The sequence below is a fragment of the Vigna unguiculata genome, chromosome 8 (genome assembly GCF_037176805.1).
Source record: "Vigna unguiculata cultivar grain cowpea cultivar isolate G323 ecotype 2 chromosome 8, ASM3717680v1, whole genome shotgun sequence".
NCBI lineage: Eukaryota > Viridiplantae > Streptophyta > Magnoliopsida > Fabales > Fabaceae > Vigna > Vigna unguiculata.
Window position 1 is genome coordinate 31,830,180 of NC_140799.1, and position 18,859 is coordinate 31,849,038.

General features: G+C 31.8%; 1 long non-coding RNA gene and 1 pseudogene across 1 annotated transcript; one reads left to right on the top strand and one right to left on the bottom strand.

Annotated features, from left to right (window-relative positions):
- The first annotated feature begins 9,295 nt into the window (after positions 1–9,295).
- Positions 9,296–10,857, top strand: LOC146884401 (uncharacterized; annotated as a pseudogene).
- A 4,912-nt stretch (positions 10,858–15,769) lies between these two features.
- Positions 15,770–18,854, bottom strand: LOC146884402 (uncharacterized). Its single transcript, XR_014983974.1, has 4 exons — positions 18,674–18,854; positions 18,504–18,581; positions 16,624–16,676; positions 15,770–16,006 (listed from the first exon to the last, which is right to left on the bottom strand). It is a non-coding gene; the product is annotated as an uncharacterized LOC146884402 (long non-coding RNA).
- Positions 18,855–18,859: the final 5 nt, after the last annotated feature.

An 18,859-nucleotide genomic window follows, 5' to 3' on the forward strand; every position in this document is an offset into this window, starting at 1 on the left:
GGCTTAGTGGTCCTTCGATTCTTGAAGAATATTCTTTATTAGGAAAAAAAACAAAAATGGGATCTGCAAGTGTATCTGAGATTCACATGAATTCAACACTCTTGTAGGTCATAAATAAGATGAATATGATAGTTGAAACTTCAGTTCTACCTAATGCTCATCGATCAATTCAAATTGTTCCATAAACGCGTGCACGTGTTTCAGCGTGTGTGAGTTGTGATCTCTTATGGCTTCAGCTTCATGCATATTGAAGGTGTTCACACTACTCTTATCTAACTTTTGTCATTTCTTGAGTAGAACAAATTGAAACATTTGTTGAATCTTTAGTTTTAATATACTCAAATAACTATTTTCGTTAGCAAATTTTTAAAAAATAGCTATTAAGTCTAATTCAATTCTATTAAATCAATTTGTAAAATAAGATTTATATCCATTTACATGATAACTTAATGGATCTTCAACACATTCTTTTTATACCTATATATAATATGTGAGGACTAAACATTTACAATGATTTAATACTAATTCAATGACAGGTGACATGATAAATTATAAATCTAAAACAGAAAACAATGTAAATATATTTTGTATAAGAATTGGAACACCTTCGAGTGTTCTATTATATTTTTTTTATCAGTAAAGAATAAAATAAATAATAAAAAATATTCATGGAGTGTACTAACCCTTTTAAAATGAAAAAAATTTTAAGTCTGAACCGCAATACAACACTTTCCTTCAAAATTAAATTATCCTCAAACTAGCAAAAACAAAAAAATTCAACAAATACGGATGTTTTATTATATATAGATATATATACTGATAAAAAGAAATTCAACACATAACAAATTCACTGATAAATTTTTATATAACTCTATATTAAAGAATAAGCTTTTAAATTTAAGACAACTTTATAAAATCAATTTATATAATGTAAATTTAAATTATTTATAATCGATGTGAGATCTATAATAAGATTGAATATTTAAAAATAAAATAATTTCTTTCAAATGATAAAATTTGTTTATATATATACAATAATTTGTAAAACAATTTCTTATAATTTTTCTTTCAATTTTTTAATTTTAAGAAAACTTATATATAATTATTTTTTATACCACATTTACTTTCATTTAATTATTCTCATTTAATGAAGTAATAGATTTCATTCTCTTAATGCATTTTGCATGATATAAGTATAATTAACTATTTAATACAGAAACATCTAAATCGAGTGATATGTGCATATACACAAATTAATGTGAAAAGGCCTTCGGTACAAATACGCAATAATACCAATGTTTTCTTTTTTTCTATAAAAAATTATAAGTGATATGTTGTCTTATTGATTAAACTTTAGGAATATTGCAAGTGTACACACTAATTTTCTTTTTCTATGAACTTCTTCATTGGAATAATAAATAAACAAATATTATCATGTTCCCACTTAAATTGGACTATACCCAACCATTGTATTTTTGTCGTTAAACAAGAAAAGGATATTCTTTTGAGTAGCCTTGATCAAACTAAAATATTAAAGTCAAATTTGCGTGGATATTGAACAAAAATAAACTGAGAAAAAATCGGTCAAGATTTTTGAAAAATTAGGATCTATTTTTTTTTAAATAAAGTAAACAGAAACATGTTAATAATTATAATATACATGTTGTAAGAAGATTATAATTACTCTTCACACAAACATGTGCGTGTTTACAATTATCAATGTGTTAGAATATCCTATTTTCTAGTTTAGTTCAATCTTTTAGGGACAAGGTATCCATAGGTAACTCGGGTTTGCAAGTCCATATACTATTAAAATATACTTCTTAATTTTTAACAACATAGTGCTATAATTTTTATATAAAATTGTTATTTTCCTAACACGTTATATCACTTTGATGTTGTGTGTAAACTTTAAATTAATATATTAGATATGGTAAGGCATGAATTTTAGAGATATACAATTTAATGGATAAAGAGTTAAAAAGTTTATAAATAATATATATTAGTTTCATTTTTTATTTTATAAGAATTTTTTTAGAAAATTTTTTCTACAATATTTCTAGAAGTATATTACCCAACCTCTATTTCCACTTGTCAATTTAAGCCGTATTAAACAACGTAATGTCTTTGATATCCGGTTTTCTCATTTCTCAAATTTTGATATTCTTTCATTTTATTCATGCTATCTCTTTATTCATTGTTTTCCAATCCCATAAAAAGTTTCTTTTGTACTAATAATATTATTTAGAAGGTCTAACATTTTTAGTTGATTATCATAAGAGTGTGTTTATCTGTTATTTACATTTTATCCTAAGTTTCTTTATGTGTAATATTAATGTTTAAACCTTCTCTTTTGGATGATTTTTGGTAAAAAAGGTTAGAATACCTCAAGTGTTCCAATTAATATATTCTCTATCCCGATGAAATATAAAATAAAATTTTTGCAAGTTGTGGTCACATGAGCAAAAGATATTTTTTGAGCCATCTATACATTCCTCTTAAGCAAATCATCTCACACTACAACTTTATTCCCAACATGGTCTAAACAACCTTATTTCCAACATTTTCTAAACAACATTGGGGGATTACAAACCTCACCAAGGAAAAAATCAAAATAACGGTTAAGAAGTTAAATTTCAGTCTAACTCAACCTCACCAAGTAGGTTTTGTAAAGTTGAGTTAGATTTAAAATTCACTTCTTAATATAATATCAAAATCATAAGATTCCAGCCTATAGAACACATCCTAACAAAGTTTGTTGCTTGTTGAATCTATTGTTCTACTTACTATTGAGTCGCTATGGCCACCTATTAATGTATAGTCTCACACTTGAAATGTATATGCCTCAATGTAAGGAGGGTGGGTTAAAAGTCTTACATTCACTAGAGATAAAGTCATTTTTACAATATATAAGTGAGTGTAAATCTCACCTTACAAACCAATTTTGTAAGATTGAGATAGACTTAAAATCTATTTCTTCACAACAACAAAAATCACAAAGACAAAAGTACCAAATTGCCCGATGTCGATAAAAAACTATGAAAAAGAAAATCTAAAATTACTATCTAGAATCACGGATGAAAAAGGAAAAAACAAACCACGAAACAAAGTGAGAAAACTGTAGACCAAAAGATGAACAAACTTATTGAATGATAATATTTGACTTATTTTCACACCTTAATTTTGTTTTTTGGATCGAGTATTTTGCAGACAACGAGATTTGTTGGGGAGAAAGAAATGTACAATATTTGTTCACAAAGGCAATTGCAGCTTTAGACGCAAACCTTTCCCAAAAATGACATGTTTTTCCTTTAAGAAAAAAAAATATTAAGTTTTCCACAGAAATTGGGCTAAACTAATTATTCATTTTCTGCCAAAATATAAAAAAATAATCATTTTGTCATTTTGTTTGAGCTAACCTTCATCAATTTGATATATATTAAAGTCAAATTTGCGTGGGGCATTTGAGAAAAACAAATGAGAAAAATCAATGAAGATTATGAAGAAAATAATATTAAGGGTCCAATTCTGTAGGTAAGTAAACAGAAACATGTTACTAATTATTTAATCATTTTTTTCTCTAGAGGACTAAATTTGTGGCAGTAAACTATATAGCTTCTTGCAGAGAATAAGCTCCACTAGGGTTTTTTTTCTCTCTCAAGTGAAATATAGCTTTTATTTTGATTAGGGCACTTCACTAATTAGCTGTTTTAATTAATCACAGTTATTATCATACCATGTTGAAGAAATTTGGCAATCCAATTAATTGAGTAGAAAAAACCTAATTTCAATAAAAGATGCATAAGGGTATCACGTTTGCTAGTTGGCAAGTGATTAATTCATAATTAAGCTGAAATAAACTACCGAAACAAATCTTGAGAATCTACTTATATAAACCATTACATGCTACTTTTTCATTTGATTTTGTTCTTGTTCAAGAGAGATTGTTAAATTGAATATTTTGGGAACTGTTTGTGGAAAACGAAGGTTGCAATCTTAATAAGGTAGTGAGAAGCAAGGATCGGAGTATATAAGATTTTTCACACATGAATGTTTAATTAATTATTAATTGTTAACTATGATAATAATGATTGTAGTACGGATATGTATTCGTAATTTTAAGAAGATTAATCACATAAGCTAGTATTAGTTATGAGAGGTTTTAATTAATGACGAAATGCCAACTAATATAATTATGGATCACATTCAGCTTTACTATTTGAAAATTCATTTCTTGTACATGGTTTAATTATTGTACATTTTAGACGTGTAAATTGTGTAAGAAAGTAAACAAAACATGTCATTTAAATTCATTTTACTGACATAATAATTTGGATCGTTAAATTTATCAATTTTATACTTTTAACTAAATTTTGGCAATTATAATTAAGATAAAATGTAAACTGTAAAATATGAACGAGTCAAAATGCCATATGAAATAATATCATACAGATATCAAAGACTAATATACTCAATTTTTAATGTGTCTAGGCTCCTTTAAAAAAACATATATAATTTATTATTTATGTAATCTGATTTTGTGCTGACTGGTTTCATCATTCGTTGTATAATAGGCAAAATTTCTCTCCTTCAACTTCACATCAATGGACTTTGCTTCTAAGAAAAAATGTAAAAAAAAAATATCAACTCAAATCTAAAATATTGAGATCTTATGTTAGGATTAATTGAAAAATTAATTCTATTACGTGATTCATTTGAAATATTATGATGAGCTCAATTGTGATTTAATAAAATATAAGAATCTATTGGTTATTATGGGAAGTCGTAATAAAATAAAATAAAGCTCAACCCAACTTGATCGACGTTGGCTTATAAAAGGATATTTGGGTTATGTATCTGGCCATAAGGTTCTTTTCATAGTAACCTATCACGAACGTGTGATAAGAGAAAAGAAAGGCAAAGAGATGAATTAGAAAACGGTAGTTGAAGAGCACAAGAAAGAATACAAATTGAAAAACGCATATTCACAGAATCTCTCATAAATCCATAAATCATAAATCTTAACTATCCTCTTAATTGTTTTACATCTTATGCACCCAACACTAAAACAAACATTAAATACCAATCAAATTTAAAAATAACAAACAATTAATTATTATATTAATTAAATTAAAGATAATTATAAACTAAAGATTAATTAATGACATACTATATTTGATTCTAAATTTAATTGCTATTATATGATTTTCTTATAATGTAATGGAAAACATATTAATATAGTGGACATTATACAAAATTGAATATTCAATATTTTGTTGATGAAATTATATATATATATATATATATATATATATATATATATATATATATATATATATATATACCCTCAATTTTAGAAATTAATTTCCGAGAAATAACATGTACTATTTGAAGGATTGTGGGATTGTGTATGCATATCCTACAAAGGATAAAGGAGAAAAGCAAAGTTTATCCAGAGAACAATACTCGCGGAGTCAATTCAAAACCTTAAAACATTATATTTACATTAAAAAATGTGCTAAAATATTTTTCAATTTATCTATTTTTATCTGTACTTCAATATTAACACGTTATACGACCATAGTAATGTACTTGTGCAAAAGGGTTTAAAAAATGAAATGAACCTGATGCTAATTTATAGAGAGATAGATCATATGTGGAAGCTTCAAATACATTACTACTAAACAAGTGGTTTTGAATTAATTTAATTCAGAAGAATAAGACGGTAAATAAAATAAAATAAAATAATTCAAGTATTAATATCAGTTTTGTTGAAATAAAAAAAATGCAAAAAAGAGCAAAGTTTAAAGGAAGATAAAGCAAGTTAGTAGCTGTTATGATAAAGATATAATTGCGATGATTATAATTATATTAATAATGATAATAAGTGTCATTATTATCCTTATGAGGAAGACTCGGATGATAAGTCCCTTCCTTCAAAATGGTATATCTTTGCTTTAAATTATATATATATATATATATATATATATATATATATATATATATATATATATATATATATATATTCTAAAAATTTACTTTCTTAATTATATTATAGGATACTAATAAAGTAATTTTAGATATTAATCTTTTATATTTTAGTTTTTCATTTTTCAGGTTTCAGTGTAATCCTTCTCTTTTCTATGATGGATTGTGGCTTGGAGGTGGCTCCTATTAGGTTTTATAGGATAGGTAGGAAAACTTAGAATGAAATGTAACTCTGACTATAATGACAATATTATGACTTTTTGTGTGAGTGTAATGACAATATTAGGACTTTTTGTGTGTCTGTAATGTGATTTTGGACTCATGGGCACATGTAATCTTGGACTCATGGACTTTTGTATGACTTTAATTTATCCTAATTAAAGTCACAATGTACTAAGATTTTATGTTTGTAATTTCAGTTCTAAATGAATGAAATGATATCATGGATTGTTTGAAATGTATCTGGATGTCGGTTTTGAAAGTGGATTCTGGTAGTGGGTTCTGGAAATGGATGCAATTCTGCGTCTGGGATGTAACTGGAAACAGACATTTCATTTCAAATTTAGCAGGTATTTGTGTCGGCCAAACCTACTCTAGGTCGACACCAACTATTAAAATGGCAATTGTTTGTGTTGGTCTAACCCATGCACAACCCCTTCAGATTTTTAATTCAATCATGCGTGGGCTTAGCCTACACATAAACACTACAAAAATAAGCTATATTACCGTCGGATATTTACGGACGGAAACTAATCCTTTGAAAATTCACCTTTACTGACGGATTTACGGGCAAATATATTTTGAAAACTTACCGACGAATGATCCGTCGATAATACTGTCGGTAAGACGCTTAACTTTTTTCGACGTTTGATTCCGTCGGTAAATCCTTCGGTATGTCAGTCGAGAAAAACTTAAACATATTAGACTCTCTCCCCTAAATCAGTTTCTGCCATTCCCTCTCCTCAATCTCTCCAATCTCTTGCCCCACCATCTCACGACGCCATTTCGCCCCGCCTGGAAGGAGCTTGCCGGCCACAGAGATCCGATTACGACGACGTTGTCGCCGGTGCCAGCGCCCCCAACGCTGCTCGTGCCGTCTCCTCTCGATCGGTAATCGTTGTCCCCATTGCAAGCCTCACGCCGACACATCATTGACGAAGATGGTGAGTGTTTTTCTTCTTCTTTTCGCCATCCAATCTATCACGTCTGAATCATAAAGTGTTTTGTAGGTCCTGCACATCAGAACTGTGAATCACCTCCGTGGGAGGCTAGGTGTTCGCATGACCGGGGCTGCGAGGGATCCAGAGGCTGTTGCTTTTGTGGTTGCATCGTGGAGAAAGGTAAGTGGCAATGTCTGAGAATGAATTGAGTGTGGTCATGCCTGAAATTTGTGTAGCATTCACAGCATTGCATCAATTCAATCTGCCTTAATGAATTCAGTGTGGCCATGCCTGAAATTGATTTTGGTTTGCTATATGCAATTAAAGTGGATGTCATCCAGATGCATCTTGAACTGTTATGCATTTTCAATTCAAATATGCACACACAAGTTTGGTCAATAATTCTACCCACTGCCAAAGTTGTGTTTTGTTCATAAATTCTGAGATTAACCGTGCTTAGCCTATGTTTGTTGGGTGATGGTTGTTTGACTGTTTATGAATGAATTGTTGTGGTTGCATCCGGGTTGTGAGTAATTGATATAGGTTGCTAAAACCTATAGGTTCTGTTATGGTTATTTTTGGGTCATGTGCATCACGATCACCCACTTCAGATTATGCAACTCTACTTTTTATGCATTTGTCGAGTTCAGTTTTAAAATGTTGATACTGCCATGTATTGTTTATTGAAGAGGTTTATTAGGGTAGTCATGCATTTAAAGTGTTAGTGTTTGAGATGGACTTAGGGCAAATTTATTCACTTGGGGCTTGGGGCAGATTCATGGACTTGGGGAGTGGTTAATAGCAAGGCTTGATTAACTTATGCTGCACTTAATTTAGTCAACTTGTTTCTAACTTATTTGAAGATTTATAAGGTGATTTTGGCAGATTTATGGCTCTACTCCCTATTTTGGCAGATTTATGGAAACCTGCTGCACATAAATTATTTTTGTGTTTGTATAAATTTAATTTGTCACATGTTTGTTACTTTGTCTGAATTGTTGCAGATTTACTTACTTATTAATGATGTTTGTTTCTAATTGCACTTTAGAATTAGAAATGTTGTGCCTACCTGATAAATTTTGGTTTATTTCATCTGCTAGGTGCCAATTTCCTTGTGATTAATTTAAGAATTTCTATTCTCGAATTGGACTTCAATTGGACAGTCTAGGTGATTCTCTAGTTTGGCGATTCTAGTATGAGCTCTGAACTTAATTATTGTTTCAAAGAAGCTTTAATGTCTTTGGTTTGTGTGTTAAAGCTAGTGTGAACTATTAAATTGATGATTTGCTTTTTGTTTTGAGTGTTTTATACAACCAATAACACACCTAGTGTCAACTACCTACTATAGTTAAAAATACCCAATAGTCATTACCAAAAGCTAACTAAACTAACTATGTTTGGAGGAATGAGTGCTGATTTCATAACACTTTCAGTGTATTCCAATCCCTTTTAGTGTTCTTGAGCACTTCCAACTCTTGAATCACCAATCCAGCCTTCATATTTGAAAGTCAACCCTAAGGTCAAACTTCTATTCTACAAAAGCTCTTAAATTTTGCTTCATCTTTGTGTGTAGCTGTTGGATGCCACGAATTCAGATTTCCAATCAACTTTCAACCACTGTTTAGAATGTTTTATCGTGCACACAAGTTTGTAATACAAGTTAGTGTTTTATTCACCTAAATGAATGAAAACTAGACATATTTAATGCATTTGATTTACTAACTAAGCTAATTCTATGTACCTAGTTTAAAGTGGTAAAATAAAGCTATGGATAAACTCATGTTCTACATTGTAGATAAAACTCAACTTCTAATATGTATACTACTTTTTAAAAGTTTAAAACACTAAAATAAGACTACAATTAATACTAAGTGCTAGAAATTTCGTATACTAGCTCCGAATTGTACACAATTTTTATCAATTTAAACCTCTTTCCTCAATTTCCTCTCATTCTTTTCTATTGCACTTTGTCCCTCTTATGTTATAACGTATGTTACCATTTAAGGTTTGTAAGATACGAAATAGAAATTGGTAATCAGAGGTTTCCTTTGATGTTAGACTTAAGTAGTAATAGGTTTATTACTTAAGCCCCATGTTCTTTGACTACCACAAAATTAACATTGTCATTGTTTGCCTTCTCACAAAACATGGGTGAAGTTCCCAACCACCGTCGTTGGGTGTATGACCGTTGTTACAGTGGTAAGAGAGGATTGAAGGAAACTTTTGTGATAGGAGTTGAACAATTTATTCAGACTGCTCGACAATATAAATATTATGCTCTTGAGGGAGGGATTAGATGTCCCTACGTTAAGTGCGAATGTACTCATATTTTGAAAGATGAGGAAGTTAAATTTCATTTATACAAAAATGTTTCATGCCAAATTATTGGATTTGGACATTTCATGGTGAAGAAGTGTCCTCTATTTATTCGGGTGAACATGACACACATTTACCTAGTTCAAGCACGGTGGATCATACCTCTGAGATGAATCAAATTGTGTATATGCAAGATATGTTGAGTAATGCTCTTGGCCAACATGATTCATTTGAAGAAGTAGACGAGAGTTATTTAGAAGAGTCTTCAAATGACTTTACTCAAAGATTTTACAATTTATTAGCAGAGGCCAATGAACCTGTATTTGAAAGGGTTACAGAGTCTAAATTGTTAGTATGCATCAGCCTTTTGTCCTTCAAATCCAACTGGAACATTCACAACCAAGCATTGGACAACATTGCAAAACTCATTTTAAATCTAACACCACCAAATAATTCTTTGCCCAACAATTACTATGAAGCAAAGAGATTAGTTTCAAAGTTGGGAGTGGAGTCTAAGAAGATTGATTGTTGTATGAACGACTGTATGCTTTTCTATGACAATGATAATGGAAAAAATGATGCATCTTTGCTCCAATGCAAATTTTATGGACACCCTCGATATCGTACACTCCATGGAGGCCAGAGGCAAAAAAAACCAATTTCATTGAAGTCCATGTTCTACTTGCCTATAATTCTAAAACTACAAAGAATGTTTGCTTCAATGCAAACAACACAACATATGACATGGCATGATGAGAACAAAATACAAGGCATGCTACGTCATCCATCCGATGGACAAGCTTGGAAGCACTTTGATCGAAAGCATCATTCCTTCGCCAGTGATTCTCGCAACGTTCGACTTGGTCTATGTTCAGATGGATTGAATCCGTACATCCAGGCATCGTCATCACCCAATTCTTGTTGGCCTGTGATTGTTACTCCTTACAATCTTCCACCTGAGATGTGTATGACTAAGCCTTATATGTTTTTGACGTGTATAATACCAGGTCCATCTAATCCAAAGGCATCGATAGATGTTTATCTAAAGCCTTTGATTGATGATTTGAATAAGCTGTGGAGTGGTATTTGGATGTATGGTATTTCAAGGAAGCAAAATTTCCTAATGAGGGCAGCTTTGATGTGGACTATTAATGACTTCCCTGCATATGGGATGTTATTCGGTTGGAGCACAAATGGTAGATTAGCCTGTCCGCATTGTATGAAGCATACTAAGTTATTCACATTGAATTATGGTCGGAAAAATTGTTGGTTTGATTGTCATCGTCGATTCTTGCCAAGTGACCATCCATTTAGGAGAAACACTAGGGCATTTCGTAAAGGGGAAGTTAAAACGGATGGACCACCTTCGAGGTTGACTGCATCACAACTTTGAAGAAGAGTCAAACATTTTCCAAAAGTGACTGAAAGTGGTGTCACAAGGATCGATAAGTATGGAGAGTGGCATAATTGGACTAAAAAAATATCTTTTGGGATCTTCCATATTGGAAAGATAACTTGCTAAGACATAATCTTGATGTCATGGATATATAAAAGAATTTCTTTGACAACATCTTCAACACAGTGATGAATGTTAGTGGCAAGACAAAAGATAATGACAAAGCAAGAAGAGATATTGGTTTATATTGTCGGTGCAAAGACTTGCAGTTGAAGTCACAGGGCAATGGGAAGTGGCTCAAGCCAAAAGCAAATTATACCATGACAAAAGATGAAGCTAAAATAGTTTATCGTTGGATCAAGGAGCTTAGAATGCCAAATGGTTATTCTTCAAACTTGACAAGATGTGCTGATATTGAAAAGGGTGGTATTCATGGTATGAAGAGTCATGATTGTCATGTATTCATGGAGACATTACTCCCTATTGCGTTTAGCTCGTTGCCGATGCATGTGTTAAATCCTTTAATAGAAATTAGTCACTTCTTCAAAGACCTGTGCTCAACGACACTGAAGAAGGATTCATTACAAAAACTGGAGGAAAATATTCCTCTTATTATTTGCAAATTGGAAAGAATATTTCCTCCAGGATTCTTTGATTCAATTGAGCATCTTCCTATTCATCTTCCATATGAAGCATGGCTTGGCGGACCAGTACAATATAGGTGGATGTATCCATTTGAAAGGTGATACGATTACTTAATTGTTTGAACTTTGAACTTTTATTCTCGTGTTCAATTCTAATGTGCACATTTTTTTATTTCTAAAGATTTATGGGGGAATCAAAGCGTTCTGTAAAAAACAAAGCCAGAGTAGAAAGATCCATTTGTGCAACTTACTTGCATCGTGAGACCACATACTTTTGCTCTCACTATTTTCAAAACTTCACGTTGTGCCCGAAAAATCGTAGGAATGAAACACAATGGCAAAGTCAAACATCTGAGTCAACATTATCGGTGTTTAAACAAGTCGGTCGTCACGCAGGCAAAGAGTGCACTTATTGGTTAACTAATGCTGAATTCAACCCTGCTCATGTGCATGGGTTAATTAATTGCACTGAAGTTAAACCGTACCTTGAGTAAGTTCTAATCCCATTGTTTACAACCTAAACGGTAAATTCCTTTTAAGCTATTTGTATTCACCGTATTGTTAATCTTCCCTTGACAGCTCATTCCTTGTAGCTGAGCAAATACCTCAAGCAACGTCTTCTACCAACATATACTCAAATTTTCCTCATTGGTTTAGAAACCAAGTAAGTGCAGTCTTTTTAGTTCAAGAACCTTTGTTGCTAAAGTTTTGACTAAACTTTCAATTTTCACACAATTTTTAGGTTTACAACGAGCCATTATGTGTTAGAAATCAAGAGTTAAAGGATTTGGTAAACCAACTCATGAGATGTGTGAAGGAATGGCACACATACTTTGTCAATGGATACAAATTCCACACTAATGCCTGGTTGAACGGGAAGAAGACAATTAATTGTGGTGTGTACGTGAAGGGCCTCACAGAGGATGGTTATGACGATTTTTATGAAATAATTCATAAAATATATGAGCTAGAGTACAACACCTCTACTTATCCAAAGAAAGATGTTCTTTTTTATTGTGAATGATTTGATCCTTCTAGAAATGGTACAAGAGTACATCCTACGTATAATACTGTCGAACTTCAAATCAATTTAAGATACCCACCATTTGATCCATTCATTCTAGCAAATAATGTTAAACAAGATTATTATGTCCCGTATCCAGCATCTCGGAACATCAACAAACGTGGTTGGTGTGTTGCAATACAAACTAAGTCTAGGGGTCGTGTTGAGTCAAATGAGGTCGAATAGGATATTCCCTATCAAGTTGATGAAATGTCACATGCCCATCAAATAATTGAAGTTAAAGGTGTCTCTACATTACATGACCTTGGTGGGGATGGTGAAGAATTGGAAGAAGAATTGGAAGAAGAAGAAGAAGAAGAAGAAGAAGAAGAAGAAGAAGACAACGATGATGATGATGATGAGAATTATGAAGTCATGAACGGTGACAGTGATGATGATTAATTTTTAATATTTATAATTTGTATCATGTGTCATTGTTGTTGTATAGTTGTAACATGACCTTTTACTTTTTAATATTTGTACGTATAATTTGACATTAATATTCATCGTTTATTTATTCTAATAGTATTCATTAAAAATAGTGCACAATGTCATCCGGGGGTCCACCTAATCCTGGCAAGGGGATAGAGGTAACAAAACCTAAAGCAAAAAAGGCACCAAAAAGGCCACACTACCTGATAAAAGTTCCTCCTGCAAGACCATCCACATCCACTCCATCCACTCTTGTTGACACACATAGTGCAGCCTTACAGTCAACCTCTCTAGGTCTTGCACCCACACCATTACCTTCCCCACCCGTTCCTGCAGTTAAACCCACACCACCTCCTATTATGGTACCCACACCACCTCCTGTAATGGTACCCACACCACCTGTTGTTATGGTACCCACACCACCTCCTCTTATAGTACCCACACCACGCCCTCCTTTGGTACCTACACCACGCCCTCCTGTGGTACCCACACCACCTCTTGTGATGGTGCCAATGTCACCCCCTGTTGTGCTATCACAACCTTCTTCCTTACCCTCTGCTGTTGCTGCTGCCATACCTTCTCCATCATCAGTCCCTTCACCTAGTAATCCTACCTCTTTTGGTCCTACTGATGCAGATGCTACTTTTGTTGACCCTCCTCCCAATGAACGACCCACGATTGAACCTTATGGGAAAGGGTAAGAATAACTTCTCCCATCTTAAAAACTATTTTCTTTTACATGACTTATTTTACCTTGCCCTTTTGTGCATTAATTTTCTTAAATCATGTGCAGGTTTTATCCTTCTAGAGTTGCTTCCTAGGCCATCACAAGGTCTATTAAATAACAATATTTGGCTGCTTGGTCGACATGAGGAGCAATACCTCCAGCAGATAGAGATGTATTTTGGCAACGCTTTAAGGTAAACATATCATCAGTCTTTTTAAATATTTAATAAATGTGTATGTTAATAGTGCAATGCAATTGATGATTTGTACTTTATTCGTTGTCGTAGAGGAAGGTTCAGTGGAGACCTGAGCATGAAGCTCAAATTCACACAAATTTTAACTCTAGAGCTTCACATAGGCTCTTAGAGATGTTTAGAGAGGTCAAGATTGCAGGACAACGACCTTATTGGCTTAGGGATGATGTGTGGAACCAATTGCTGACACATTGGAATTCTCTAGCCTATCGCAATAAATGTATTACAGCCCAAAGGAAAAGAGCTTCCCCCAAAGGTGGGAGCCTACACACAGGTGGTTCCATTACTACTCATGAGCATGCCATTCGTATGGTAATAAACTTCTCTCTTAAGTAATTCATCACTCAAAATTTTAATAATTTATGCTTAAAAATTAACACCATATTTTGTTTTACAGGCACAAGAGCTTGGCCGACATGTGCATATTGATGAGGTTTTTCAACAAACCCATATCCGTAAAGGATCTAGCGAGTATGTTGATGAAAGATCTTGGAGGACCCATGTAAGCAACACTTTCATTACTTTTCCATAAAAGTATATTGTTGACCCTATTTCACTAATACCGTCTTGTTTACTTGACAAGAAGAATTTGAAAATAGACTTTCACAGGTAAGATTTGAGCAAGGCTCTTGTGTTGGTCCATCAGATCCTATTGTTGATCCTACAACAGAAGACACAATTAGGACTCGGTGTTGGGTTGAGGTTGTTGGTGGAAAGAGTAAAGGAAGAGTATATGGGGCAGGCCAACTTGTTGCAAACTCAGGTGCAAGCGGTAGCCTCAGGCGCCAACCATCTTCTTCCTCTTCTAGTGCTGAGGACGTTACGTACCTCAAACAAAGACTAGAAGCCCGTGATCAAGCTTTTGAGGAATTAAAAGGCCAATTTCAAAACTTACACAATCTGGTCTTAACATTGCTGCCTTCTGACCATCGTGCCCTTCAACAACCTCAATCCAACGTAACACCGTCCCAGCAGGAGCCCGAAGCAATCCAGCCCAACATAGTCCAGCCTACAGCAGTGCAGCCCGCACCAGTCCAGCCCGTACCAGTCCAGGCCGCAACAAATCCTGAGGACTCTGATTACTTAGACTATTAGGACTAGCTGTCAGAGTTACTCAGGACTATAGTTTTTAGTTTGATTGAGTTTTTCAGTTTGATTAATAATAAACACTTGATGCTTTCACTTATGTGATACGGATGACTGCTTGTAGTATCACTAAGGACTAGTTTTTTACTTTGATTGAGTATAAACATTTTATACTTTTACTATGTTTATGTTTAATTAATGTAGTCATATATGTTTATGTTTAATATTGGAGTTGAAGTAGATATCTACTATTTGTTTAGAATGGATAAGATATTATAATTGACAGGTTTGTTTCTGAATGTCTGTGATTTGCAGGTTTGGTTAATTATGTGTGGTTTTAGCAAACATGTAGAACAGACTCTGCAGTCTGATGAATATTTACCAACAGCATGACCGACAAATGTATCCGTCGGTAAAACTCGTACTACTCTTTCTGACGGATCCTTCGTCCGTCGGGAATTACCGACGGATAATTCCGTCGGTATAAGAAGTCGTTATTGAAGGATTAATCCGTCAGTAATTACCCACGGACGAAGGATCCGTCGGTAAACATTACAGACAAGCCTGTTACCGACGGATGTGGACGTCGGTAATATACGATTTTCTTGTAGTGAAAGTTATTTCAATGTTTAGTGGGCTTAGTCCACGCAAAACTGAGAAGATACGTTGAATTATACACGTTTGCGTCATCCTGATCGACAAAATTGTTTTCAAAATTTTTCATCCTTTTCTAGTGTTTGTGGGTTTGACCCATGCACAAAAAATTCTTATTATATTCTTTATTATTTTTCATCGGTTGAGCCGACGATAAATATGCAACAAAAGTTCGTTCCCATTTAGCCGACGCGTACAAGCTTTACATCAAAGAAATGTGTGTGGTCATGTTCTTGTCGTTGGACCGACGCCTTCACCCCTCTTCATCGATTTTACGTTGGTAGCATCTGTTTTTATGTGACGAAAAAACAATAAATTCTTATAGTGTTAGTAAAAATACATGTATTTAAAACAAGTAAAAAATATAACAGAAGTATATAATGAAGAAAGAAAATAAGGAAATAAAAAAAATCATATCTTCCATTATTTTCAATAATAAAAGGTTTTGTCCTTAAATTTTCTTACTAGATTTTTTATTTTATTTTTTATAATAACGTATTTTATCCTCAAATTTTCTTACTATAAAAAATAAAAAAATATATTTATTTTCTTTCATCTTCTGAATAGAATAATCATATCTCAAAATCCTCTTGGAATAATCATATCTCAAAATCCTCTTTAGATATCACCATAATTTCAGATGTCAAAATTTATTTAAAAATATATGTGAGCTGTAATATATATATATATATATATATATATATATATATATATATATATATATATAATTCTTTTCTGGCAAAGTAGAAAAAAATATTATAACACTCATTCCATATCAAATATTCTTTATATTTTTACTTGAAAAAAAAATTAAAAAGAAATTCCCACGTTATTATTGTCTTCATATGCTCAGATTAATCATCACTGTCTTAATTTCATCAGTAGCATTTCCCCTCAATTTTACCTGCTGAATTATCAGGTGCAGATTTATACTCTATTATCAGATGCCTTCCCTTTCTGCATCAAACTATGAAAATTTGAACAAATGTTGTGAAAAAAAAAAATATATAGAAAATACTTACAGAGTGAAGCATATCTCTTTGACTGTAAAATCAAATGCATCAGAGGTACCAATTGAATGATAGAACAACTCAATTTTCACCGTGATGAATCACACAGATGTAAGAAAATATTAAACTAGAGGAAAAATTAATGTTAATATATATTAAGAGAATATTAAAGACTATCTAATATTAATTATTCATGTAAGAAAGTTGGATAGTATCAAATTTAAATCATGTTGGACTTCAATAAATTAGCTTGAGATTTAAATATAACAAATTGAACTAATATTTTATTTTATTTTTGTGTGAAAAATAATTTGAAAAAAAAATTAACAGCAAAATTTATCTAACTATTTCCTTGCAAATTATAACAATGTTATTATCAACAAACTAATATTCTTAAAAAAACACTATAACTAATAAACATTATATATTTCATTTAACAATTTTGCTATAAATTTCCATGCATTTCTCGCAAACAAACTTTTACAAGAAACTCTACTATATTTGTTGCAATCAATATTTTACACGAAAAATTGCATATATTTTTTGAAAAAAAAAATCATAGAAGTTGCAAGTTGGATTATAGAAATTCAAGTGCCATCAATTTGTCTCCTTTCCAAAATCAAGATCAACTATATTAAATCTCTTTGGTGTCGCCACTTGAATTGTAAATTTGTTGTTTATTAGTGTGAATAACAGCAAATGGCATGATGCAATGTTTCTGTCAACATTAGTCTGCGGCCATTGACGTTGATTCTTAAACCACGACACAAATTCTTAGATCAGCAAACTCTACAACATTCAAAATGACAACAAACGATGGTTTTGTCGACTCAAACCCTAAGATACAAACAATGGCAACCTTCAAAACCATACGTAAATTAAGTTATTTTGTTCGGTTTTTGTTGTTTGCCAAATCAACAATGTTGCGGTCGGTACACATAATTATGGACATATTAAGCTTATGTTCAAGTTTTCAAATTAATATTATAAAATGCATTTCTTTTTGTTTTTTAATTTTGAGAGTGATAGCCACTGGTTTTAGAATCTGTATATTACTTTGTGTTATTATTCATTACTAAATATGTACGCCATTAAGCACTCATATCTAAGTTAAAAAAAATAATGTTTCTTTTGGAATCAAACCCTACATTCTAATATTAATATATACTTACCATATACCAAGAACATCTAATATTAACTGCTTGTTTCCTTTACAAAACAGGTAGCCAGAATCACAGTGCATTGGAAAGTCTGATTCTATGATATCAAGTTGGTAATTAATAAATTAAACAATACTTTTTATATTTTTTTTTTAATTTTGAAGTAATTAAATTATTTTTAATGATGAATAATTGCGTTGTAATTTAATTGGACCAAATAAAAGAAATAAAACATTAAAAATTGTGGATTTGTTTGAAATTGAAGGAAATTGCTGAAAAAAAATAAGGGATATATATATTAAAATTATGTATAAGTGGTAAAAAAAAAAAAGAATGCAATTTAATCTAATATAATAAAAATAAAGATCTATAATAATTTATCTAACTCTAACCAATTTACAAAGGTTGATCTAGTTTATGTATGAAACTATCTCATATCTCATAAAAATAAGAATTGGATTCAACTATGGATGTAAATATCTTGTTAATAGAGTATATTTATAAATGCTATTGAGATTTCTATTAACCCTAATGAATTATAGAAACTGAAATCACAATGACATGCATGAGTAAGCCATGGTAAAATAAAGGACAAACGTGAAGTGAGACAATACCATTACTTTCTGAAGATATGTTGAAAACATATATATGGTGACAGTACTATATTTTGTTTGCTGCATCTTCTTCGTTTTCTAGAACAAAAAATTGTTAGATACAAGTAGATATAATCACAAATATTATTTCATACTCATAAACATATTGTAAATTGATAGCGAAAACATACCTAAATTAGACATAATGATAATACCGGTAGAACACTGTTGATCCTCTAATATTCTTTTTATAAAACACCTGTATTTCTTTATAGATTTTCTTTCTTAATGGAAATAAAAAGAAAGAATTAGGAATAGAAAATTTTACATTCTATCTGTGTGTTCTCATCGATCAAGAAACAAAAGTTTCCCTCAAT